The following is a 26,615-nucleotide window of genomic DNA, read 5'->3' on the forward strand; positions in this document are numbered from 1 at the left end:
TTCTTCCTCTCCCTCTCCCCAGATCACTGGCAGTGGTTCCTCTCATTTGAGCGGAAGGGGGTGTTTGGTGCGGTGCCCTAGACGTCATGGGGAAGCTCCTCGCGGATCCGTCCTAGAAGAGAGCCTCGGCTTGGAGAACACGGCAATGAGGTTGCTTCTACGGGATGAGGCTGAGGTGCTCGCCCTCCTCCCCCTTGGTGATCTGAAGGCTAGGCCTGGTAAATCCGCCCCGGCGAGGAGTCGCCTACTCGATGATGGAAGGTGTCCAAATGCAAGCGTAGTGGTGCCGCTCCCAACGTTGTTGGTCGTGGTTAGGCTCCCGGTTGCAAGGCGGTGACCCCGACCGCTTCATGGTGGCATGGGGTAGTTTGAGCACCCGTGTGGTGTGGCATGGTGGACTGCGCAGTCATCTCTCCGGCGAGCGCCGCGGCGATGGTATTGGGTGCTCTCCTTGGCAGTTTGGGGAGCAGCGGCAGGGCAGCAAAACTGTCATCCTCGGCGACGGCCAAGCCTTGATCCTAATATAGAGTCCTCGGTTCATCGTGGTGGGTCCGCTAGCTGAGTACCTCGACGAGGTGTGCGGGAAGGGCCACACGTCAGCTTAGTGCCTCGGCAGCGGCGGCGATGTCTGCGAGTGTCGTGTCCCTCTAAAGGGAGCCGCCTTGTCTACCCCCACCCCCCACCCGGGGGGACGCACGGGGTAAAATCCCATGGACACTCCGCTGGACATGGTGGCAGCAACGCTTTGCGTTGTGACCCTCTTGGGGCGTCACTCATGAGTGTAGGTATCTTTCGGTCACGGTGGCGCGTTTGAGATGGTTTGGACCTCCAATTGGCACCACGCCTGTTCTGGCGTCTAGTGTCCTCGTTTGCACCTATCTTTTTCACGTGATGGCGTCTTCCCTTTGTCCTATCTCCTTGCCGGCAGGGTCTGCGCTCCTCGATCCGGAGCGAGAGGGCAGAGGGTCCTCTCCGATGGCCGTTTGGTAGGGATGGTACGATGAACCCCGATGGTTTAGGTGGCACGTGTTTGCTTGTCATCGACGGCCTTGGTGGCGTCTTGCGGTGGTTCGGCCTCTCATGCGCTTCTCCTCGGTGGCTTGCTGGAGGTGTCTGGTAGTGCACTCATGGTGCTTGTTACCATACTCGGCTTGTTTTGCCGTGTCTTTCTGCCGATGATAAGTCAATTTATCTACGGCCTGGCCCTCATCGCCACTCCGATGCCCCCCACCCCATTCCAAGGTCCAAGGACAGCACACCGACCTAAGGAGAAGTGCCATCGCCTATGGAGGAGACTTTCCGTCACATTACACCAGCAAGGAAAACACTCCAAGAAACATAGGAATGAATGATACATGTTATAAACAAGCACCAAGTCTAACTCCCATCCTTGTACGCACTCATGCACCGACATGGAGTTTTCCATAACCGAAGCTACATAAGAGGCATAGGGGCACCATAGAGGGGGATCCGCTCTTTCCGGTTAGTTTAGTCTACACCATGTAGACGATTTTCGGCGCTTCCCATCTAAATCAACTCAATCATCATTAGAATTCAGCAAGTAAGCTATATAAGGGGCACCAGCGGCACTGTAGAAGGGGGTCCGCTCCTTCCGCCTAGCTTAACCTACAACACGTAGACAATTTCCAGCACTTCCTGTCGAAATCACCTCCATCATCATTAGAACTCGCCGAGTTTCCTTGACTTGGCGAGTACCCTTCAATATTGCAATCCTCTATTTTTCCACATATATAAGAAGCAAGTCAAGAAGTAGTGGTTGTATCCATCTTGGAGGCCTGAAATTGGGTATATCGTGCACCTTTATGTTATGTGTCCAAGACCCATTGGACTCCTCACATGACGTCCCCTCGACTACAAATTGCACGTACTCCTAGTGGGCTGTTAAGATCAAGGTTAATCCCTCGACAGATGGCGCCAACCGTGGGGACATTAACAGATCAGGGTGAATCTATGGATCCGGAAAGTTCATTAGCTGGTGAAACGGGATATCTCATAGGTGGATCGGGGTCATATGGTTCGCCGACAAGCCAAGGGAAGGAAGCCCACGTATACGGTCCACGTGTGAGCCACCTATGGGGAGGATTCATGAGTTACAATTATTCCATGAGAGAAGCAAAAATTATTGCAAGGAATATGACAGCACAGGAGCGGTGCTGTAAGTGCATCTAGTGCCACCCCTAGTTGGTTTTGGAGTATTGACGACAAAGTTGGTTGAGGGACTAATGCGTTTGTGAGAATTGCAGGATAACGCAGGTAGTGTCCCTCATTGATTCGGTTTACCTACCGGAGATGACCCCTAAAAATGTATGAAGACATTGAAGACAATGGTGGTATGAGAAGATATTCACATTGAAGACTATGACATGAGAAGACATTACGTGAAGACAATGGAGCGCGAAGACTGTGTGGTTTCGTCGTTTCCTTTCCTTCTTTGTTGAGTCATAGGAACCACCGTACTGTTAAGTGGGGTTCAAGTGAACTAAGTCAGAGTGACTGAAGTGATGCTCAACCCAAATCCTATGTCTTCGAGCGAAGACAATGAGAGCAAATCTTATCCAGAGCTGGATGAGTCAGCTTTGCTTGTAGCCCAAGTAAAGTTGCCGTGTGTGTTTGAAATCTGACCGTTGGAACACGTGTCAGTTCCTTAGTGACCCAGGGTCATTTTGGACAAATCAGGTCGGGTTGCCTAGTGGCTATAAATAGCCCACCCCCTACACCATATATTGGTGGCTGCTCAGAGTTAGTGCACGGCTTTTGTCGTTTGAGAGCAACCCACCTCGAAGCATTTGAGAGAGAGAAATCCTTGCGAGGATAAAGCCCAAACACCCAGAGCCAAAGAGTGTTAGGCATCACTGAAGTCTTTCTGTCTGTGTGACCTGAAGACTTATTACACTTGAGGACTGTGAATCCTCCAACCGGTTAGGCGTCGCGTTCTGAGCATCCAAGAGTCATTGTGGATTGCCGGTGAACGAAGTCTGTGAAGGTTTGGAAGTCTCCCTTGAAGACTTACCAGAGTGATTGGGCGAGGACTGGATGTCCTTAGCTCAAGGGGAATAAGGTGAAGACGCGGTCTTCTGAGTTAAATCTCAGCCTCCCTAACCAGACGTACAGTTGTCACAGCAACTGGAACTGGTCCAACAAATCCTGTGTCTTCAACAAGCAACTGGTTCTATCCCTTCCCAACCTTACTTTAGTTTGTCTTCGTGAAGTCATTGCCTATCTGTTTATCTGTTTGACTTCATTGCTTGACTACTATTGTTGATTGGCTTCATACCATCTTCCATACTGATCCTTACTACCTAACTGCTATAGTCCTGTACTTTCATATCATTACATACTTGACTATGGCTTGTTTAGGCTAGTTTATCTTCCACTGCATATCAACTAGGTTGTTTCTGTTGTTTGTCTTCGAAACTTCCAAGTTTTGAAGACTTTCATAAAAATCGCCTATTCACCCCCCCCCCCTCTAGTCGATACTAGCACTTTCAATTGGTATCAGAGCAAGGTACTCCCTTGTTCTGTGTGATTCGGTTTAACCACCTGGAGTTTCAGCTATGTCGACTGCAGGGATAATCAAGGTTTCCGCTGCTTGCCCCGTGTTCGATGGAACTGAATATCCCTACTGGAAGAATAAGATGCGCATGCATCTTGAAGCCATTGATGTCGACCTCTGGTATGTCATCAAGAATGGCGTTCCCAAAACTGGTGAAGGTGTCACCCCCACTGATGTCAAGAAGTTCATTCAACTGGACTCTACTGCAAAGAACATCATCTGTGGTCATCTGACCAAAGGACAGTATGGCCGTGTGAGTGCTCTGGAAACGTCGAAGCTAGTCTGGGACTGGCTATCCAAGGTCAAGAAGGCGTCTCAACCCAGAGAGATCAAAGAATCAGTGTTCTTCGCAACCTCTTCAACCGCTTCAAGAGAAACGACAATGAGAATGTCTAGCTCACGTTTGATCGCCTCACTGATATCACAAATGAACTTCAAGCTCTTGGCGCAACTAAGATCACCAAGCATGAAATCGTCAAGACACTGCTGAGATCACTTGACAGCTCCTTTGACACCCTTGCTCTCATGATACAAGAACGTCCTGACTTCAAGACACTCGATCCGTCTGATATACTTGAGAGGCTCAACACACATGAGTTCCAGCTATCTGAGAAAAGAGATATCTATGGTCCAAGCTATGGCCGAACTCGTGCTTTGAAGGCAAAAGTTGTTGCCTCATCTGAAGAAGAATCTGAATGCAGTTCTGAAGATCCTGAAGATATTGGAAGGGAACTTGCTATGCTTGTGAAGAAGTTCCAGAAATTCACAAAGAAGAAGGGCTTCAGAAAATCTTCATGATCTAGCTCAAGGAATGATGAAGCTTCCACACATGATCACAAGAAGAGAACCTGCCACAAGTGCAAGAAACCTGGTCACTACATATCTGAGTGTCCACAGTGGAACAATGAGAAGAAGAAGAAGAAAAGCAAGGAATATGATTCCGATGACAAGAAGAAGAAGAAATCCTCAAAGTCTTCTAAGTCTTCTTCCAAGTCTTCATCATACAAGAAGAGCTCATCTGGCAAGGCTCGTGCTTTTGTTGGCAAGGAAATGGATTCAGAGGAGGAGTCTGCTTCAGAGGAAGCGAAGGTGGAGTCTGGAGAGGAGTCTGACCCTGGCGTTGCAAGTTCTTGGCTCTAGCCACAGCCTATGCTGCCAAGTCCATCTTCAACACTGAAGCCAATGACTTCCACACCAACGCTGAAGCTAATGACGAAGACGATCCTACTCCCACCTACTGCTTCATGGCACGCGGTGCCAAGGTAAAATCACGCGATGCTTACTTTCAAACTTGAAGTGAAGATGACTCTGATTGTGAATCCAAACCCAGCTACAAAACACTTGCTAAAATTGCAACTGAACAACAAAAGGCTATGGAACATACTCAAAAACTGTTAGACAAAAGCGATGACATGTTGGACGCTGAAATGACACGTTCACAGTCCTTAGTTGATGACATAAAAAATCATCATGCTAAGTACCAAGAACTTGAAGGTCGTCATGAATCACTCTCAACTACTTATGAAAGGCTCTCCTATGATTATCTTCAAAGGAAACAAGAGCTTGAGAAATTGAGAGCGGCTCATGAAGATCTTCAAAAGGTGAATGAATCACTTCGCGCCCAACAGATCAGTTCCGCTCAGGAAGGATTCGAACCACCATGTCTAAAATGCATTGAGCGTGACAATGCTACATCTGTTGCTGAATGTTCCACTGCTGCTACTGTTTCATTGTCTTCACCTACTGATGTGGTTACTAACCCCTCTGCGGAGGATACCACTGCTGTTGCTGATGAAAATGCTATGTTGAAGACATTGCTTGAAACAGGGATGTACAAAAATTTGAAGGGACATCAGACTCTCTACGATGTCCTCAAAAAGCAGATTCTGAACCGAAACCCTAAGAAGGAGGGTGTTGGGTTCGAAAGGAAAATGAATGTTGATGGCTCGTACTGAAAGCCTGAGCAGTACCCCAAAACCACATGGGTTGCTGCAAAGGAACCTTCAGTAGATCCATCTACCTTATCTGGCTTTACCTGTGCTAATCCTATTATCATTGATGAATCCTTTGATGCAAACTATAAGCTGTTCAAAAATCAGAATGGTGAAGTGTTTGCCAGATACATTGGTACTAACTGCAGGAATGGACCACCTATGAAGAAGATCTGGGTACCTAAGCAGTACATTGAGAATCTTCCTGTGAATGTCGTCATGACACCACCAAGGAAGAAGACAAACCCCAGACCAATAGCTTCATGTGGCCCAAAGGCTTCATACAGATACAGGACTCACATGAGTCACCCTAACGCCAATGTTTTGCAGGGAAATCATACTCAGACTTATGAATATGAGCGTGTATCTTCGAACCGCTATGTTCATAGGACTAAGAACTTTTCTGCTTATTCATATGAGTATCATTCATCTCCTGCAAGGCTATTTGCTAGGGCTCCAAAGCCAAAATTCTCAGATGCTGCACTTAGACTCATTGCTTCTAAGCCCCCACTGAAGATGTGGGTGGCAAAAAAGAACTAACTCTCTTTTGCAGAAAACGGTCTCCAGCCAGCAATCAATGGCGTCCGATACTATTGTTGGGGACCTAAAACTCACTGAGGACACACGTTAAAATATCACTCTATATGCTTCACATCTGAATTTCTTATCAGTCAAACTATGTCCTAACCTTGTTATAAGCTGTGACTGTCCCTATATGTATCAAATGCATATGCTTCACAACACTTGTGTGAAGCCTATCCTCCTAACTGCACTGTAGGGTACATCACCAAAAGCTTCAGAATGGATTATGGACAGTGGATGCACAAATCATATGACTGGTGATCGAAGTCTTCTCATGGACTCAACCTTACGTCCATCCGACAAGAGTCACATCACATTTGCTGACACTGGTAAAAGCAAAGTATTGGGTCTAGGTAGAGTTGCAATCTCAAAGGATCAACACATGGATAAAGTGATGCTTGTTGAATCCCTTGGTTTCAACTTAATGTCTGTCTCAATGCTTTGTGACTTGAACATGATTGTGATATTTGGAAAATATCGTTGCCTTGTACTAATGGAATCTGACAAATCTCTAGTCTTTGAAGGGTATCGAAAAGATGATCTATACATGGTAGATTTCTCAGCAGGTCCACAGCTTGCCGTATGTCTTCTCACAAAAGCTTCAGAATGCTGGCTCTGGCATCAAAGGCTGGGACATGCTGGCATGAGGAACTTACACTCACTCGTCAAGAAGAAGCATGTCATAGGCATCGAAGATGTCAAGTTCAAGAAGGATCATCTGTGTGGTGCCTGTGAAGCTGGAAAGATGACAAGGGCAAAGCACAACTCGAAGACAATCATGACAACATCTCAACCCTTCGAGCTGTTACACATGGACTTATTCGGACCTACTCACTACTCCACCCTCACAACAATTGCCTGTCTCTATGGCTTCGTCATTGTTGATGACTACTCAAGATAAACATGGGTTCATATAATTCTTTACAAGACTGAAGTGCAAGATGTCTTCAGGCGCTTTGCAAATCGAGCAATGAACAATTATGGTGTGAAGATCAAGCACATCAGAAGCGACAATGGCACTGAATTCAAGAACACTGGACTTGATCTGTATCTGGATACAATGAGAATCACTCATGAGTTCTCAGCTCCATACACACCTCAGCAAAATGGCATCGTTGAGCGCAAGAACAGAACCCTCATTGAGATGGCTCAAACAATGCTAGATGAGTACAAGACACCAAGAAAGTTCTGGCCTGAAGCTATTGATACAGCATGTCACATCATCAATCGTGTGTACATTCATAAGCTTCTGAACAAAACATCATATGAGCTACTTACTGGCAAGAAGCCAAACGTCAGTTACTTCAGAGTATTTGGAGCAAGATGCTGGATCAAGGATCCCCATCACAAGTCAAAATTTGCACCCAAGGCTCATGAAGGCTTCATGCTTGGCTATGGAAAGGATTCACACTACTACAGAGTCTTCAACCTTTATCTCTACAAAATCGTTGAAACTGTGAATGTGAAATTTGATGAAACCAATGGTTCACAAAGAGAGATACTGCCAAGCACACTTGATGAAGCTCCTTCAAACGAGGCAATCAAGCTGATGGGAACTGGTGAAATCATGCCCTCTGAAGCACAACCTGAAGAGGAACTTATCATCTCTGCACCAAATCAACCTGAAGACAATGCTCAGTCCGAAGACAATCCTCCCAGTGATGACAATGACCAGCCAGAGCAAAATCTTCGTCCTGTTCATCCACGTGTTGCAAATGAAGTTCAAATAGAGAAGATAATTGACAGCATCAATGCACCTGGTCCGCTCACTCGATCAAGAGCAACACAACTAGCAAACTTCTGTGGGCACTTTTCATTTGTGTCAATATCAGAACCCAAGAAAGTTGCTGAAGCTTTTATGGAACCTGAATGGATTCAAGCCATGCAAGAACTTCAACAGTTCAAACTGAATAATGTCTGGGAACTTGTCAAGCGACCTGATCCACGCAAGCATAACATTATTGGAACAAAATGGATATATCGAAACAAGCAAGATGAGCATGGTCAAGTCGTCAGAAACAAAGCTCGTCTTGTGGCTCAAGGTTACACTCAAGTTGAAGGAATTGACTTCGACGAAACATTTGCTCCTGTGGCTAGGCTTGAAGCTATTCGCATACTGCTAGCCTATGCTAATCATCACAATATCTTGCTATATCAAATGGATGTAAAGAGTGCATTTCTCAATGGCAAGATTGAAGAAGAAGTATATGTCGCTCAACCACCTGTCTTTGAAGATCCAAAACATCCTGATATGGTGTACAAGCTAAACAAGGCACTGTATGGCCTCAAACAAGCCCCTCGTGCCTGGTATGATACAATCAAAGACTTCCTGAAGAGTAAAGGCTTCAAACCTGGATCCCTCGATCCCACTCTCTTCACGAAGACATATGATGGTGAACTGTTTGTGTGCCAAATATATGTGGATGACATAATCTTCGGCTGCACCAACCAGAAGTATAGTGATGAGTTTGGGTACATGATGCAAGAGCAATATCAAATGTCCATGATGGGTGAGCTGAAGTTCTTCCTTGGTCTTCAAATTCGTCAGCAGAGGAATGGCATCTTCATATCTCAAGAGAAATACCTCAAAGATTGTCTGAAGAAGTTTGGAATGGAAGACTGCAAAGGCTACACGACGCCAATGCCAGCCAAACACCATCTTGGTCCCGACGACAATGGTAAAGAGTTCGATCAAAAGGTATATCGCTCCATGATTGGTTCTTTGCTTTATTTATGTGCATCTAGGTCAGATATTATGCTTAGTGTTTGCATGTATGCCCGATACCAAGCGGCACCAAAGGAATCGCATCACTTAGCTGTGAAGCGAATTCTTCGATATTTGGCTTACACCCCAACACTCGGATTATGGTATCCCAAGGGCTCAAGATTCGATTTGGTTGGATTCTCGGATGCTGATTATGCTGGTGACAAGGTGGATCGCAAGTCTACATCTGGCATATGTCATTTTCTTGGTCGATTACTTGTCTGTTGGTCTTCGAAGAAGCAGAACTATGTATCACTCTCAACTGCTGAATCTGAATACATTGCTGCTGGATCCTGTTGTGCTCAGCTTCTATGGATGAAGCAAACTCTCAAGGATTATGGCATCAACCTGACACAAGTACCTCTCTTCTGCGACAACGAGAGTGCCATCAAAATAGCTAACAATCCAGTCCAACATTCGAAGATAAAGCACATTGAAATTCGTCATCACTCTCTCAGAGATCATGTTATGAAGAAAGATATCGATATCATTCACGTCAACACTGAAGAGCAACTGGCAGATATCTTCACAAAGCCCTTGGATGAGAAAAGGTTTTGCAAGTTACGGTGTGAGCTAAATATCTTAGAATCCTCTAATGTCCTGTAATCAGGCACACATCCTAACACTTATGCATGTTGATGACTTAGATGTATAACACACAAAGTAAGGTATATCTTCAATTAATGAAGATTTACACTCTGAGTGTGAATACATTAACATGGAATTTGACTTCGGAGCGCCACGATAATTGTGCGCCGTGTCTGGGTCTAATACTTCCTATACGGTGGGTAACGCCACCACCAACTTTTCTTGTTTGAAGTGTTTCACTCAAGGCGTTATATTGCAATGACTTCGCGTTTGGTTTGTCTTCAGTTTCAATTTGTCTTCATGACTTTCTGCACTATGATGATTTGATTGGTTTCTGATATAAATACTAGTGTTTTGTCCTCTACAGCATTCACTTATAGCTGTGTCTTCAAAATTTGAATCTTTTGAACTAAGTGAATGTGATCGGACCCTAACCTCTCTATGCTTCCTATCTCAACTCTATCTATCCAAATCATATGCATTCTATTGAAACAGTCGAATGTCTTCTCTGCGTCCTAGTTAGCAGAAGGCAAAGAGACAAACATTAAATCTGTTTTAAATGGCTTATCTTTACTGTTGAAATCCGGAGAAGCCGGAACAACTCTCCGACATGCCTGGCGGGCGTGGGAACGTGGGACAACCCAGAGTGTGTTGCATGCTTGCCACGTGCCCCTCAGATGTGAACCGCCAGGGGCACCAGCGTAATTGCGCTGTGTCTCTCACCTACTTATAAATACCTGTCCCCCCGCGGTAAAGAAATACTTCTTCCACCTCTCCACCTCCGTCAAAACCCTAGCGCCACCGCTAGCTCGCGACGACGCCGGCGACGAAGCGCTCAGCTGTCGCGGCTTCTCCGACGCCGTCCTCACGCCGGCCGCGGACATCGTCCTCTCCGCCGTCGCCGTAGGTGTCCTCCGTCGCCAAGTTAGGGCACGGTGGGCTGAACTGCTCGGTCTCCTATTCCTCCATCTAGCAGTTCTTCGTGCGGTAATTAAAACTCAATTTTTATCACCTTTTTGATCTTCAAGATTCATCCTGTTTACCGAAAGTAGTTCCTGTCTATTCAAAGCTAGATCTATTCCATCTGCATCTCATACTACTTAGTCGATTCACTTAGATCTCTTCTAGTTTGATTCCTCACTTGTACTTATTCACGGATTGGTACAAATCTGGAACCAACTCACCTATATAAGTGAATGTCTTCGCAACATGAGGTCAATGTCTTCAAACTGATTTATCTTCAAAATCTTCTGAGAATGCATATAACCTCTTCCCCTTCCCTCGCATCTCTAATGCTGTCACAGGTACATGTCCGTGGGAGAATCCCTTGGTTCTCATAGTCTGCATTCGTTTGCAGAATACTTACAGCATCATATCAATTCTCCTGAAGCCAGTTCCTGCTTGACCAGCAAGCGCAAATCTCTGAAGCCTTTGGATGTTTTGAAGCCTTTCAGCTTGAAGTTCATGGCAACAGAAAAATCAGCAAGGAAGGGTGGCAGACAGCGCAGAGAAGGGACATCTAAAGATCTGCCTGATGATTTAGCTGAACTGTACAAGACTGACCCTGAAGAGAACTATCATCAGAGAAAGACGCGAATCCAATGGATTCGATGCTATTGGGCTGAGGAGTGGTTCAGGTACAGGTTTGTCACAAAGGAATATGCAGAGAAGAATGCCATCAAGAGACCTTTGGGTGATATCCTCTATCGAGGGCTTCAACCCAAGAGCCGAGCTGAAGCCATTGAACAAGGCTTCTATCCTTGTATGGTCGGTGGGCCACAGCCAGCGAACGCAGATCTCACTTCACTACTATGGTGTCATGACGATTCGCTCTTCAAGCGCAATTATCAGTTTGCAGTGGCTTCGGCCAAGAAGAACAAGAAGTCCTTGGGTTTGGACTTCAACCCAGGTCCCTCTGCTCCCTGTGCTGATGGCTCCCGTGAAGCCAATCCCAATGTCATTGGCCCCTACGCCAACCTTGACGGCCTCATCACCTACATCATGGTCCAAGGCGCCAGAGTAGATCATTCTGACAATGGTGCTGACTCTGATGAAGCCCCTGCTTCTCCTCCGAAACCGCAGAAGCAAAAGAAGTCAAAGGCTTCAACCTCAGCTGCACCTCCGAAGACTTTGCGTGCGAAGCCACTAGCCACTGCACCTCCTGAAGCCAGTGTGCAATCTGAAGATATGTCCCGTGTCTCCAAGAGAACGGACAAGAAAAAGCAGCTTGTTAGACCATCTGATCCAAGAGTCTTGACTCCTGTCGCAATTCTGCGTGAAGAACCCATTGATCTATCAAGTGATGAAGATCTTGCTGATGATGCCCTTGAGCAGCTGATCAAGAGCAAGGAAGAAGCTGAAATCTTCAGCAACTTGCCTCTATTTGATGTGGCCATCATTCACAACTTCATTGATGAGTGGTTTGACACCCCAACGTCAGCTTTGAAGACTTACAGCTTCCAATTGGCCTCAGCGTCGCCTTCAATGGCGCCATTGCTTCTGAGCTAGCTCTCGCTCAGCGCATCGTTGAGCTCAAAAACAAGATTGATTTTGAGAAGGCTCAATTCAAGAAGCATGTGGCCAAGCTAAGTGTTCAAGACGTCCGCAACTTCAAGGTCATGCTGAATGAGCTTAAAGAAGCTTTTCTGAAGAAACGCCAAGAAGCTCAGGGCTCTCGAGAACGCATGAAGCTTTTGGCTGATAAGTGTGTGCTTGCCTACAATGAGGCTGAGAAGCGCAAGTCCCTTGGCCGTCCTGGCATTGATCCCAGGATGGCTGCAAAGAAGAAGAACAAGCGCCCTGCTGATCAGCCTGCACCCTCAAGCCAAGAAGCCCCTCGCATTATCTTTCCAAGCAGCATGACTGGCTCGAAGCCAAAGGTCACCACAACAGCTTCTGAACAGAAGAAGACGAGGGCTGCCGAGGCTGAAGCTAGAAAGAGAAAGCATGCTGAAGCTTCTGATGCCGCTCCCTCCAAGAAGAAGCGCAAGACCAAAAAGACTAGGGCTGCTTCCACAGAGCCCTTAGTCGTTGAACCCATTTCCGTGGTTCGCCTTGTGTCTGTTCATCAAGAACGAAGAATGGTTGTTCATGAGCCTGCTACCACAGAGGCTCCTGAAGCTGAAGATATTCCAGCAGCTGAACACACCGCTGCTGAAGACATTGATCAAGATGACAATGTAAATGATGATGAAGTTCTTCCTCAGATTGAACATCAAGTGGTATCATCGCCTGTTCGAACGAACAGCGAACTCATCAGCATTGGTCGTCCATTGACGCCAATTGCTCAGGATGCTTCGTGGGCTGATCACCCACAACAACAACAAGACTCCCCCAGTACTCCCCAACAACAACAACAAGCTACACCCCCAGTGCAAGAAGAGGATGAAGACTTTCAGGCCCGGCCAACTCCATCTCCTAACTTGAAGCCAGCACTTCGCAAGCTTCGCAGAGGACAAAGGCCTGAAGTCCCTCTGTCGAGCGTTCCCGAAGGAGAAGTGCAACGTTCACCTGTTGCACGCCAAGTGTTCTCTGAACCAGCTCCAACAGTGAACGTCTCCGAGTCCGAAGCACATGCTGCTGAAGACATTCCGGCTGCATCAGCCGAAGAAAATGAAGAAGAAGTATGTGCACCAACTCCCCCAGCGATTGAAGAAGAAGCAGTTCATGATCTGAACGTGCCTGTGCCCGACCCTCCTGCTCATCAAGAGGAAGTTGAAAATGTTGAGGCTGCCACCACCAACGCCAATGAAGCCAATGACGAGGTCATGGCTGACGCTAATGTGGAGCCTGCACCAACTCCTGTGCCTGAAGCAAGTGTGGGCACAAAACCTGAAACCAATGAGGCCACTGTGCCTGAAGCAAATGTGGCCCCTGAACCTGAAACCCATGAGGATGCTGCTCCTAAAGATAATGAGGATGTTGCACCTGAAGCTCATGAGAATGTTGCACCTGATGCCAATGAGGAGGTTGCACCTGAAGCAAATATGACAATTGCTCCCGAAGCACCTGTCGTGCAGCCTGATGCCTCTGATGTTGCCCCTGCTCCTGTTCCGCCACCAAGGCCTCACACTATTGAGCAAGCATACGATCACGGTCAGCTTGTCACTGTCCGATGGCCCATTCTGGTGCCTCCGCCTTCTGCTTCAGGACCCCAATTTGAATATCATGTTGAGCATCGGCCTCAGGTCCAGAAGCCAAAGCCCAGGTTGCCACGGTTTCCAGGTACTGCCAACTCCCCCGGGTCCTTCAATGCAAATGGCTTCAAGAGCCACAATACCTTCTTTGACAGCGCCAAGAACCCCTACTCCAAGCCAAGAATATCATCAGATAGGTTCTGGAGCTATCAGCAAAGAAGCTATTACTCATGCGTGCTATATGATCAAGGGCGCATTTTCCCTCATATGCTTCTTGACACTGAACCTATTACTCATATGCGTCTTGACTGCTTTCGTGATGCTAGTCTGCTCCACTTTGTGACAGACAAAGAACATTGGAATGAAGAGCTTTTGCTTCAATTCTATGCCACTTTGCACATTCGCGGTTACTACAGAGACATCAAGGCTTGGGTTCTCGAGTGGATGACTGGAAACGTTCACCATGAAGCCAAAGCTATGGATATCATCGAGCTTACTGGGCTAGCCACTCCTGGAGAACTGTATGAGCCTAACTGTCAGCTACACCGGAATGCTGTGGAGAGCATCTTTCACAAGCCAGAACCAAACATGAGCCAGATGCTGAGCATGATGAAGCCTTTGCCATCTGACGCTGAGTATCCCACACATTTTTTTGTTGAAGACCTTGAGTATCTGCCTCGCACCATATATCATATCATCAGGCGTACTCTATGGCCAGTCAAGGGACACTCATCAGCGGCCAAGCTTGAAGGAGCTATGAAGACTTTGGTCTTCTACATTCTAAATGGCATCAGCTTCAACACTCAGGAATTCTTCATCAGGCAACTTGCTGCTTCCGGCTCTGACCTATTTGGTCTGAAGTTTTATGCTCTATGGGTCATGCGCCTCATCAAGCGACACTCATCTGTCAATTATCAGCCGTCTGCTCGCAATCACATAATATTTCTGCCAGATGTTGATATGTTAGTTGATGCTGTATACTCTGACCCTGCCAAGACGCCACTTTGTCTTCAGAACATTGAGCACCAAAGCTTCACTCAGCCTATTGAAGGTGTTCAAGCAGCAACAAGATTCTATCCACTGGCTGGTAACACTCGTCTGCCACACAGAGCGCCCACTGAAGCCACTGAAAGCACCATTGCGCAAAGGCCTCGGAAGCGTTCTCGTGTTCTCAATGACCGAGAGCTTCTTGTGGCTCTTCATCAGAAGCAAGATAAGCATCATTTCTGGCTCAAGCGCCAAATGCAAAGCCTCTTGGTGGATGTCAATCGCATTCGCAACCTTGCCACCAAGAATGCCTTTGTTGCTCATGAAACTTGCCGAAGATCATGGAAGAGTTTGACCCTGCTCAGTGCTGAAGCTGATCTTCAAGATGATGGCTTCAATGAAAGATTCCAGTTTGACTCCACTCCTCCACGGACTGCTACCCTGCGTCGAACTCCATCTCTTGAAGACTCTGAATATTCCTCTTTCGTGGCAACAGTTAATGCCAGAGTGATCGATGATGAAGATGACGCTACTTCACCACCTCCAACTACAACTGCACGCATCGACACTGCACCAAGTACATCTGCACCGCCAACCAACGACAACGACCCAGCTGCTTCACCTACTCATGACGAGTAGATGCTCTATGTCTTCAAACCTTTTTGGTCATTACTGACAAAAGGGGGAGAAGCGTATGAGTTGATAGTCTTCAAGCGGGTTCATATGGGCGGTTGCACTATATTTTGCTGCGTGCTTACAACTCTTGCGTTTTGAAACATTTGGTTTTTTGAGTTGTAACACCTAAAACACGATGGTCGTCTGCTACTTCTGCTACTTATTTGCCTTACTATGATGCGATGATAAATTCCGCATGTGCGATGATAACTTCCGCACTTAGATCATTCTGCAGACGTCCATTTTTCATTATGCATGTCATTCTACTTGTTATATCATTTCATGCATGATGAATTATCTTCATAAGTTGAAGTGGATCTCCACAAGTACAACCTGCCATGTGCATTTGCATTCCAAAAGCAAATTACTTATATGCACATCTTCAGGGGGAGCCCTTGCAACTTATGAAGACAATTCCCTATCCTTACAATTTCACATACTTTATCCCCGTTGAAAACTTCAACCAGTTTGTCATCAATCACCAAAAAGGGGGAGATTGTAAGTGCATCTAGTGCCACCCTTAGTTGGTTTTGGAGTATTGACGACAAAGTTGGTTGAGGGACTAATGCGTTTGTGAGAATTGCAGGATAACACAGGTAGTGTCCCTCATTGATTCGGTTTACCTACTGGAGATGACCCTAAAATGTATGAAGACATTGAAGACAATGGTGGTATGAGAAGATATTCATACTGAAGACTATGACATGAGAAGACATTACGTGAAGACAATGGAGCGCGAAGACTGTGTGGTTTCGTCGTTTCCTTTCCTTCTTTGTTGAGTCATAGGAACCACCGTACTGTTAAGTGGGGTTCAAGTGAACTAAGTCAGAGTGACTGAAGTGATGCTCAACCCAAATCCTATGTCTTCGAGCGAAGACAATGAGAGCAAATCTTATCCAGAGCTGGATGAGTCAGCTTTGCTTGTAGCCCAAGTAAAGTTGCCGTGTGTGTTTGAAATCTGACCGTTGGAACACGTGTCAGTTCCTTAGTGACCCAGGGTGATTTTGGACAAATCAGGTCGGGCTGCCTAGTGGCTATAAATAGCCCACCCCCTACACCATATATTGGTGGCTGCTCAGAGTTAGTGCACGGCTTTTGTCGTTTGAGAGCAACCCACCTCGAAGCATTTGAGAGAGAGAAATCCTTGCGAGGATAAAGCCCAAACACCCAGAGCCAAAGAGTGTTAGGCATCACTGAAGTCTTTCTGTCTGTGTGACCTGAAGACTTATTACACTTGAGGACTGTGAATCCTCCATCCGGTTAGGCGTCGCGTTCTGAGCATCCAAGAGTCATTGTGGATTGCCGGTGAACGAAGTCTGTGAAGGTTTGGAAGTCTCCCTTGAGACTTACCAGAGTGATTGGGCGAGGACTGGGTGTCCTTAGCTCAAGGGGAATAAGGTGAAGACGCGGTCTTCTGAGTTAAATCTCAGCCTCCCTAACCAGACGTACAGTTGTCACAGCAACTGGAACTGGTCCAACAAATCCTGTGTCTTCAACAAGCAACTGGTTCTATCCCTTCCCAACCTTACTTTAGTTTGTCTTCGTGAAGTCATTGCCTATCTGTTTATCTGTTTGACTTCATTGCTTAACTACTATTGTTGATTGGCTTCATACCATCTTCCATACTGATCCTTACTACCTAACTGCCATTAGTCCTGTACTTTCATATCATTACATACTTGACTATGACTTGTTTAGGCTAGTTTATCTTTCACTGCATATCAACTAGGTTGTTTCTGTTGTTTGTCTTCGAAACTTCCAAGTTTTGAAGACTTTCATAAAAATCACCTATTCACCCCCCCTCTAGTCGATACTAGCACTTTCAGGTGCCCCCTCCCCTCTCCCTTGGGGAGTCTAGATCTGCACATCTTAAGGGACAAATCTAACTCTTTTCCACTAAAAAGCGACTCTTATTCAAACACCATGCAAATCTAATATGAATGTTGGGGTAGGGCTATGCCCATTGTACACACAACTCCATGATGAGAATCAAATTAGTAAAGAGTGGATAAACACCCTATACATTTTGTCTTCGTCAGTACTTTTACTTTATGCGTTGTATGTTTGGCCCTTGTCCACATTGAGATACCCGAAGTCTCTAAAGATGAAGATTTATAAGGGCGACTACCACTATTGGTAGCTTCACTTCTATGACTTCTTTTATGATGGTGTGATTGCCATCAAAACAAGATTCAAGCAATCGAGGGCAATGTTAATTTATTTATTGCATTTACCGATGTGATTCTCATTTCAATGTGCTATTGACAAAATTTCAGTCATTTGAGTAGGTTCAATATATTTGCCTTTTTTGTGAATTCAAATAATATTCATGTTTTTAATAAAATTCCTCAAACCTTGGTTGGATCTGAATCCAGCCCAAGTGAAAATTTGATCATTTGACTACATTGAAAACTTTAGTAATCAAAATATCAGAGCCGGATTTGAAAACTAACTCGCCTCAAAATTCCCCATATCTAGTATATGGCTTAAATGTCCAGTCTTCAATAATTATGGTTCTTATTTTTAAGGAAAATTCTAAGTGGGGTCTGTACCCCACACTGTCTTGTAGGTTTTTTTTTAACCTGTAGTTTTTATCTTGTAGCTTTGTGCCTCCCAACAGGAACTCCCCCCTTTAGGGAGAGCAATTGTATGCATGCATGAACCTTCGTCGCCATCAATTGCCGGATTAAGTACGTGGTTGACTTTTTTTCCTTGACGGGTACATGGTTGACATATTAGCAACAAACAATTGTCACAATAAATAGTGTATGGTTACCAGATAATTATTTACATGTTTAAGCATTCCGATGATATGTAGAGCTAAAAAGTGATTTCCCAAGTGCTAGAAACAAGTACATAAAGATGATAGCATATCATAAAAGTACTATAACGCAACTTTTACATGGGTGTAGAATGACATTCTGGTAACCAAGGTTATAATAATCTAATAACCTAAGTGACTAATGTAGCAAGTAAGTAATATTAATCTGGCAATTACTGACAAAAGGTAGTTGTCAACATGGATCTGGTTTCAGAAATCTCATCGCAACGTATGAAGCCAAAGGTAAAAATGGATCGTCAATCAGATTATCCGTTCAAGAGATAAAGGTTAGTTTTAAGAATCGAGAGAATCCTGATGATGCCATGCTTACGTACCACATGAACCTCTTTCATTCAATTCGCTCCATGCATCTGCTAGTTGGGCACCGCAGTGTAAGACACCATGGGGCAGGCCACCACATAGTCCAGTCTTTTTATATATATTTGCTAATTGCTATGATTATTAAACTTCTTTTACAAATGAATATGCTTTTCTAGGAGAAAATAGCTTTCAGACCGGAACGGGAAATGTATAGGAATACCTGACTTCATTTGATCGAAGATAATTGATTCAGTGGCGGGAAAGTAAGAACTCCTGACAGCAAGAAGTAAGTTTCAATTAAAACAGTACAAGAGAAAAGGAAAGTAAAAATAATATGCCATGTGCGCCGCTACGTCGGCCAAATTAATTGTGATACATTTTAATGTGTGCCAAAATGGCTATGAAGAAGCCCATCCTTGTTTATTCTGAAATAAAATGGTACAATAGTTCTTGCAAATGAGTGAATAGCCGACTAGGTGAAAAGAGTAGTTTACGTACCAGCTATTGGTGCATTGCTTTGTTTCTTCCCCGGTTTCTTTCAGTAAAATTCTAGTCTGTTCATGTAACGAGTCTCCCTCTTTTCTTCCATGCTGTTTTTCCAGTGTTTCATATTTTTCTCTTGATGAGTCTTTCGCTTGGGTTCTAAGCTGGTATTCTTCATGAACCCAGTCTACTCTTTTTACGTGGTTGTAACTAGGAAACCTTGGATGCTTGCGAATGGCGTCTGTGAAAGCAGACTCTGCAACCCTCCTGTCAGATTCCTCAGCATCTTTGGCTGCCCCAATCGTTCCAGCAATTTCCTTGAGATTTAACAGGTAACCAATGCCCGAAAGAAAATCATAATACTGTTCTCCTCTGTGAGCATTGAAACTTAGCTCGAGCCTCTGAAGATTGGGAAATGCTTCTTCCTGAAAGGTGAGGGACAGTACACCACATGTGTATTTGAAACACTTGAGCCCTAGGAATGCCCTTTTTTTGAAGATGATACTTTCTAACGTTGGTTGCCGGACATAGAGTGAGAAAACAGTGAGGGCGGGCAATCCTGTCAGTATATCCATATCTTCCATCAGCAGCTCACTAACAACAACTGTCAGAATACAGAGTTTGCGGAGTTGCCCAAGGCACTGCGGAAGCCTGGAGAAGATGCAAATGGGGGGCAACAACTCAAGTCTCTGAAGAAAGAAAGGAAGAGAGGACACGCTGCTCCACACATCATGGTAGATTGCTGTTCCTGAGGCACCAGGAGCCAGAGTGATAGATTTGAGATTCACAAGTTTCCCAAGAGAAGAGGCTAGAGCTGCCAGGTTTCTCTTCAGATGGTCATCTGACTCTTCTGTACAGTAAGTGAGGTTAAGATCTTGCAGGTTCAACAGATCACCAAGGCTCAGTACATTGTCTTCAGAGTTACTGCTAAGGTTAAAACAATGTAGCACACGCAAAGATCTGATGCGACCAACCTCATCAGGTAGATCTGTCTTATCTCCAAGAGAGAGATGCAACAAGCCTGGGAGATGAATAATATCTGATGGAACTGCAGACACTGCTGCATCAATTATTAGTGTTTCCAAGTACCGCAGCATTCGCATTTGGGTTGGTAGTTCTACCTCTACACTGGCATCACATGAAATCTTCAAATATCTCAGCTGAAAAAATCTACAAATTCTTGTGAGGTCAAAACTCATGATCCCCCATTGATCACCCCAAAACTCCAGGATTAGAACTCGGAGATGCTTAAATCCCACAATTGTAGGCGCACACTTGAGGATTCCAAAAAAGCCAATTGATCGAACTTTTGACAGTGTTAGACCAGTTGGTTTCTTTGCATATCTGGGATTGCTGAAGTGGAGCGATAGCCGACGAACCTTGCTATAATGTCCTCTGATGGTCTGTGAGTAATCTAATGCAGTGATAAATCTCTCTTCGGTGGACTCAAGTGTAATAAGATCAAGCACAACGTGGTGCAGTGTACAGGACAATACCTCACCACTGTAGTTGATATCCACAGGTTGGATCATTCCCCTGTTGACAAGCTCTTCAAAATAGCTATCTGCAACTTCCGCTGTGTCTGTTCCTTCTATCGCACAGATGAAATCTTCTGCTATCCACTGCTTAATCAAATCAAACTTCCATATTGTGCAGCCTTCCGGATACAAACAAAGGTACATCAAACATGTCTTCAAATAGTGAGGAAGACTATTGTAACTAAGCTTTAGTGTTTCATGCAGTGTCTCTTCCAAAGTAGAATTTGTACTCAAATTAGAACACAAAAATTCCTGCACATGCAGCCATAGCTTAGGGTTGTCTGGTTGGGTTGCTAAAAGACCGGATACACAAATGGTTGCTAGTGGCAAACCAGCACATTTTGCTATGATTATGTCCGAAGCCCCCTTTAATTGTTCAGGGCACAGACGTTCAGGACCAAAAACCAGGTTGAGTAACAGTTTCCCAGAGTCTTCCCCGCCAAGAGGTTTCATCTTCAGAATATTATCAGATTGATAATCACAGCATTCCAAAGCTACTCCCTCAATTTCTGTGGTTGTTATTATTCTACTGCAGTTATTACCTTCTGGGAAAGCACTGGCAACAATATCCCATGATGTTGTTTCCCACAAATCATCAATTACAATAACATATCTGCAAAAGAGGCTATCCATAGTTATAATTATATCGTGTCTATTGAAACAATAATTATAGAAGCACTACGGTAATTACAAATGAATTATATAAGCAATAAAGTAAAATGCAGACCTCTTATTCTGGAGATGTTCGGTGAGTTTGTCAATGAGGTTTTGCACTGTGTATGAATTAGTGGGGCATCGATGCTGCTGAACTTGAGAGAGGATGCCCCCAAGCAGCCTTCTCATGTCAGGCTTCCGGGATGCTCGCACGAAAGCCCGGCAGTCAAATTGCTCCTCAACTTCACGGTACAGCTGTTTTGCAAGTGCGGTCTTACCAACCCCTGAATGTCCAGTTATGGCCACCATTTTCAGCTGCTGCTCCTTTTCATTGGTGAGCCACTTGACAAGCTTTGTGTTAGCGTCATTGACACCAACAAGGTAGTTTGCAGCCTCTGCGTACATCAATGGAATATGGCCGTACACAGTGAACAGAGATCTAGAACTCGAGGTGAAACCATCAAGATACCTTCCATGTCGCTCAATCGCCTCCCGCACCGGGGCCCTGAGTTCTGCGAATTTGGCGGCCCTCGTGCACGGCCTCACCTTCTTGGGAAGCCAAGGGATCTTGACACGGCCAACCTTGAAGCTCTGCACCGACCTCATCTTGGCATCGGCGTGCGTCAACATCATGTCGTCAATGAAATCCTCGATGTCATAGCAAAGTTCACGCACCTCATTCATCCAGTATTTTGCCATTTCATTGGGGGAATCTACCATTGACTGCTCCACAAGGGCGACACTGATTTCTTCCAGATCTTCCCTGAGGAGCACGACTCTGTCCTTGAGTGGCCCTCGCAGCCGGCAACCGAGAAGCAGCAGCGAATCTAGCTTCCTGAGAAGGGGGCCCATGACACCAAGGGAAGAACTCACTGGGGCATTCATGGCGCCTATGTCGGCCAGCGAAGAATTCACCAGAGCATCATCCATGGCGCTCATGACCGCCAGCGAAGAACCCATCTCCGCCTGGAGAGAAATCAAATCATAGAGAAAGTGTATTATGCTTTCATCTTTTTTTTATTGGAAAAAATCTATTCTGTTTTTTTTTTGAGAAAATCTTCATTCAAATCACGAAACAGTACAAAGTAGGTGACCCTTACAAGCACACTGAAACGCAAACATAAAGGACCATGAACACCTAGAGTACCCTAAGACAACCATAACACAAGAAGATCTCCGGAGCCCTGTGTCATCATTCCTGAATCTTGAGAGAAGACCCCTGCAGTAGAAGGATCTCCATCGTTTTTCTATTCTGTTTTTGATATATTATGCTTCCATCTCTTCTATTCTATTATAGTATCATCTATTCTATTATATACTAAAAACACACTATACGCGGTTCTTTTCAAGACACTGCATTAATACACATCATCAAAATTATTTTCTTCGCCGGATCTTTAATTTCTGGCAAGGATTGAGCGACAGGTCAGAAATCTTTATAGCTGGAGTCTATGTTAGATACGTCCGTTCAAGAAAATCCTATAGTTGGTTCAACTCTGACGTACATACCAAATCGGATATACATACCTACATATCTTTTTAAAATTAAGGACAGAATAAACATACAAATATAGTGCATAACTGCATATTCAGCTTAACATCGATTTAAAATAACACAACTAAAAAACCTGAATCCTTCTATGATACCCAGATTTTGTATACCAGGGAAGCTAGCGAGACATCCGTGAACACACAAATCAATCAAAAAGGCCATTGATGCCAGCATGACTCATTATAAACAATGCTAACAGAAGCTCAACGAACAGACTAACTACACATACATCTGGCACTCAAAGGAATCGAGGAAACAAGAAATACGCACCCAAGAAGGGTTCTAAACAATGCCCATGTAGGCGCCCTTCAATCAATCCAGCCAGTGGCAAAGAAAAAAAAAACGCATACATCAAACTGATAGACACAACTCAAATAAGGAATCCAGTTGTATGATATGGATTAGGGATTGAGACTATTTGGAAAAGATTAGATCTTATTCTAAATGGGAAGATGTGAGGTGTGGCCACGTGGGTGCATTACGATTTAGGGAGGAAGGAATACAACATGGGAGAGAAAGAAATTCAGAGAGAGTTTTCTTTTTTTGTGAAGAAAGACTTCAGAGAGAGTTAAGTACTAAGTGACATTGCTCTATAGGCCATGATTAAATTCTAGGGCGCAATCATTATGGATTTTCATAAAACATAACAGAAAAAACTAGAGAAAATTGCACACGAACAAAAGAACAGATGAAACAATAAGAAAAACTACACGGCCTAAAACATACTAAGCTTATTCCGGAAAAAAATGTTTGACCAACTAATAATATAGAAATTCTCAAACGTCTGAGCAATACAAATTAATACACAATAAATTTAAAGAGTTACTCAGTGACAGAAGACTAGAACGAACAAGAGTGACACATACATTGGTACAGAAAATACTTAGAAAGAAACATAGTCAAAGTTGTACGAAAAATATATCTCGTAACGGATCTAGTATTATTAATTTTTGTTACACTTTTTTGCTACAGGCGTATTTTCTATATGGATGGTCAAACATAAAAGATGGGCCCATTCGCAAATAAATAAATAAAAGATGGGTCTAATGGCCCTGTTCCTCGAGCACCAAAGCCCATATTCTACCAGCTCAAGCGGTTCTATAGCAAAGTAGAAATTTATTATCTCTCAAAATTTGAACATACCTGGATGCCCTCCATTTCACGAACCCTGTCAACTATATCACGTCCACTAGCTGGTCTCTTCTTTGGACTGAAGTCTCTGCACTCTAAAGCTATCTCATAGCATACTCGTATTTGTTCCAATAGTGTGTCTCGTTGTGATCTCTCCATCCTATCACTCCAACTTTCAAGTACCTAAAACGCATTCAAGCATCAAACTGAGAACAAAAACTCTCCAAAAAGTAGACCGTGTCCCAGTAAATTCGAGTCAGATTTATCACAATGTAAATTGCACTTTCATAAATGAAGCATGAAACTGAGAAGAAAATTTCTCTAAAGGGAAATCTGTTGTGTTGATTCTTTTGCGGACAAAACTGTGCTTTCCACTACTAGATGTGCTTGAAATGGATCAACAACATCTTTCTATATAGGAATCATATGTATAGTATATAGCAACCACACATTCAAGCATCAAACTGAGAACAAAAACACTCTAAAAAGTAGACCATGTCCCAATAAATTCGAGTCAGATCTATCACAATGTAAATTGCACTTTCATAAATGAAGCATCAAACTGAGAAGAAAATTTCTCTAAAGGGAAATCTGCTGTGTTGATTCTTTTGCGGTCAAAACTGTGCTTTCCACTACTAGATGTGCTTGAAATGGATCAACAACATCTTTCTATATAGGAATCATATGTATAGTACATAGCAACCACACATTCAAGCATCAAACTGAGAACAAAAACTCTCTAAAAAGTAGAGCGTGTCCTAATAAATTCGAGTCAGATCTATCACAATGGAAATTGCACTTTCATACATCAAGCATCAAACTGAGAAGAAAATTCCTCTAAAGGGAAATCTGTTGTGTTGATTCTTTTGCAGCCAAAATTGTACTTTCCACTACTAGATGTGCATCCACAAATGATATTCTGCTACATCTCAAACTAAATCTAATAACAATATGCAAAGTAAAAGAGTGATCTATTTAAGACCATCCTTCTTAGCCAAAAAGGAAATTGAGTTTTTAGCATTGTCAAAATGGCATATATTGTTCTTACTTCCTCAGTAGCTTGATACCCCTTCTGCCCGGTCAGTATTTCTGTGATAATGGCACCAAGACTATACAAGTCAGCACTACATGTGATTGCATCCCCTTCCAAAAGTTCTGGTGCCAAATATCCCCTGTATGAAAATAGAAAAGACCTGACGGATTAATGGACAAAGAGAGTGCAATTCATAGAAAAAACAACTTAGCTTTCAAGAGGAGTTAGCTAGCTTACATTGTTCCTAATGTAGTTTTGGTAATATCCTGTCTTTGATTTTCGTGAAAGCATCTAGACAGGCGAAAATCAGTGATTTTCGGTACCATGCTATCGTCGAGCAGTATATTGGCAGGTTTCAGATCCAAGCGAATGATATGATTCTCATGAAGGAACTGCAGGCCCTCAGAAATCCCTTTAATTATTTTGTAGCATGTTCGCCACTCACGATATGCATCTGTAAAGGGTATAGGAGAAACCGGGCTTATAAATTGGGACACATTACACAATTTTTAGTATATGGAATAATAGTAACAAAATTTAGAGGCCGCATGGTCGTACCGGTGATATATTTATCAAGACTCCCATTAGGTATATACTCGAAGCAAAGCAAACTTTGATGAACTTCTTCCATGACAAGTTTTCCGTTGTAACTTGCCATAGTTCCTTGTGTATCAGCACAATATCCCAGAAATCTTACTATATTCTTGTGTTTTACCCGCATCAGGCATTCAACCTCTTGGTGAAACTCCCTTTCATGCATATAAGCGTTGGACAACTTCTTCACTGCAACCGACTTGTCGCCAAGTATTCCCTATCACTCACAAGTGTTAGCATGGGTTTGAGTTCTCAAAAGTCAAAACAAGTGTGATTAGGATTAGGACACTCGTGCATGTATACTACCTTATAAACCACAGAAAATCGACCGCTTCCAATCTTCAGGTCATCGGAGAAATCGTTAGTGATGTCCTTCAGGAGTGATAATGGCAGGTCCCTGGGCTCCGCTGTTTCATCAACTAACATCTTCTCGAGGTCACTTCGTGTACAAACTTTGTATTCCATTTGCAGTCAGTATGTAATTTAACCTGGAAACAAGAGCAAACTCGTTATGTATGTATGACCTAGATACTAGGCCCAAATCCCCACTCACTCCGAAGCTAACTAATGAAGTAATATAGATCGATTATTGTACCTAACAAACAAATTAAGATCACTCTCCCATTATGCAGAAAATTGAAAGCACTAATTTCGATGTTGACCCTCCCTTTTTCTTTTCTGCTTTGAGAACAGGACTAGCCACCGTAAGCATTACATGACATAGACGATATTGGTGCTACATGCGATTGTTTTCGCTCTCCAAAACAGGACTATGATAAGATTATCAGCTGCGACCAAGTAAACATGAAAAATAAAACAGTTTTTTTCCAACGACCTCATGGCCGGATTCCACTATCATTACGATGACGGAACAAAACATAGATGAAGCATCCTGGTAGACCGAAAATAAGAGCTACAGCTAAGGCTAGAAGTTCAGGCCGAGGCCGCACTAAGCCAGCCCCCAGATCGACTACAAGGTAGTATAACGAACGAGCAGATCAACTTTTTACAACCAATGCAGAGACCCACGAGCATCAGCAGCAAACCATCATATATCAAGCAAAAACTAGCAGCACCAACCTTTTTCCCGAAGATTTAAGCAATCGGATTGGCAGTCGTTTTTAGTAGTACAGTAACCCAGAAAAACAGAAAAATTCTTATATACTTGCACGCCTACGGTTAATCGCCTCT

The 26,615-nt window shown here is 44.1% G+C and overlaps 1 pseudogene; it reads right to left on the reverse strand.

Annotated features, from left to right (window-relative positions):
* The window catches only part of LOC119312731, a 39,569-nt pseudogene that overhangs the window by 12,284 nt on the left and 670 nt on the right, over positions 1 to 26,615 (reverse strand).

Source organism: Triticum dicoccoides, chromosome 5B (assembly GCF_002162155.2).
Source record: "Triticum dicoccoides isolate Atlit2015 ecotype Zavitan chromosome 5B, WEW_v2.0, whole genome shotgun sequence".
NCBI classification, from domain to species: domain Eukaryota; kingdom Viridiplantae; phylum Streptophyta; class Magnoliopsida; order Poales; family Poaceae; genus Triticum; species Triticum dicoccoides.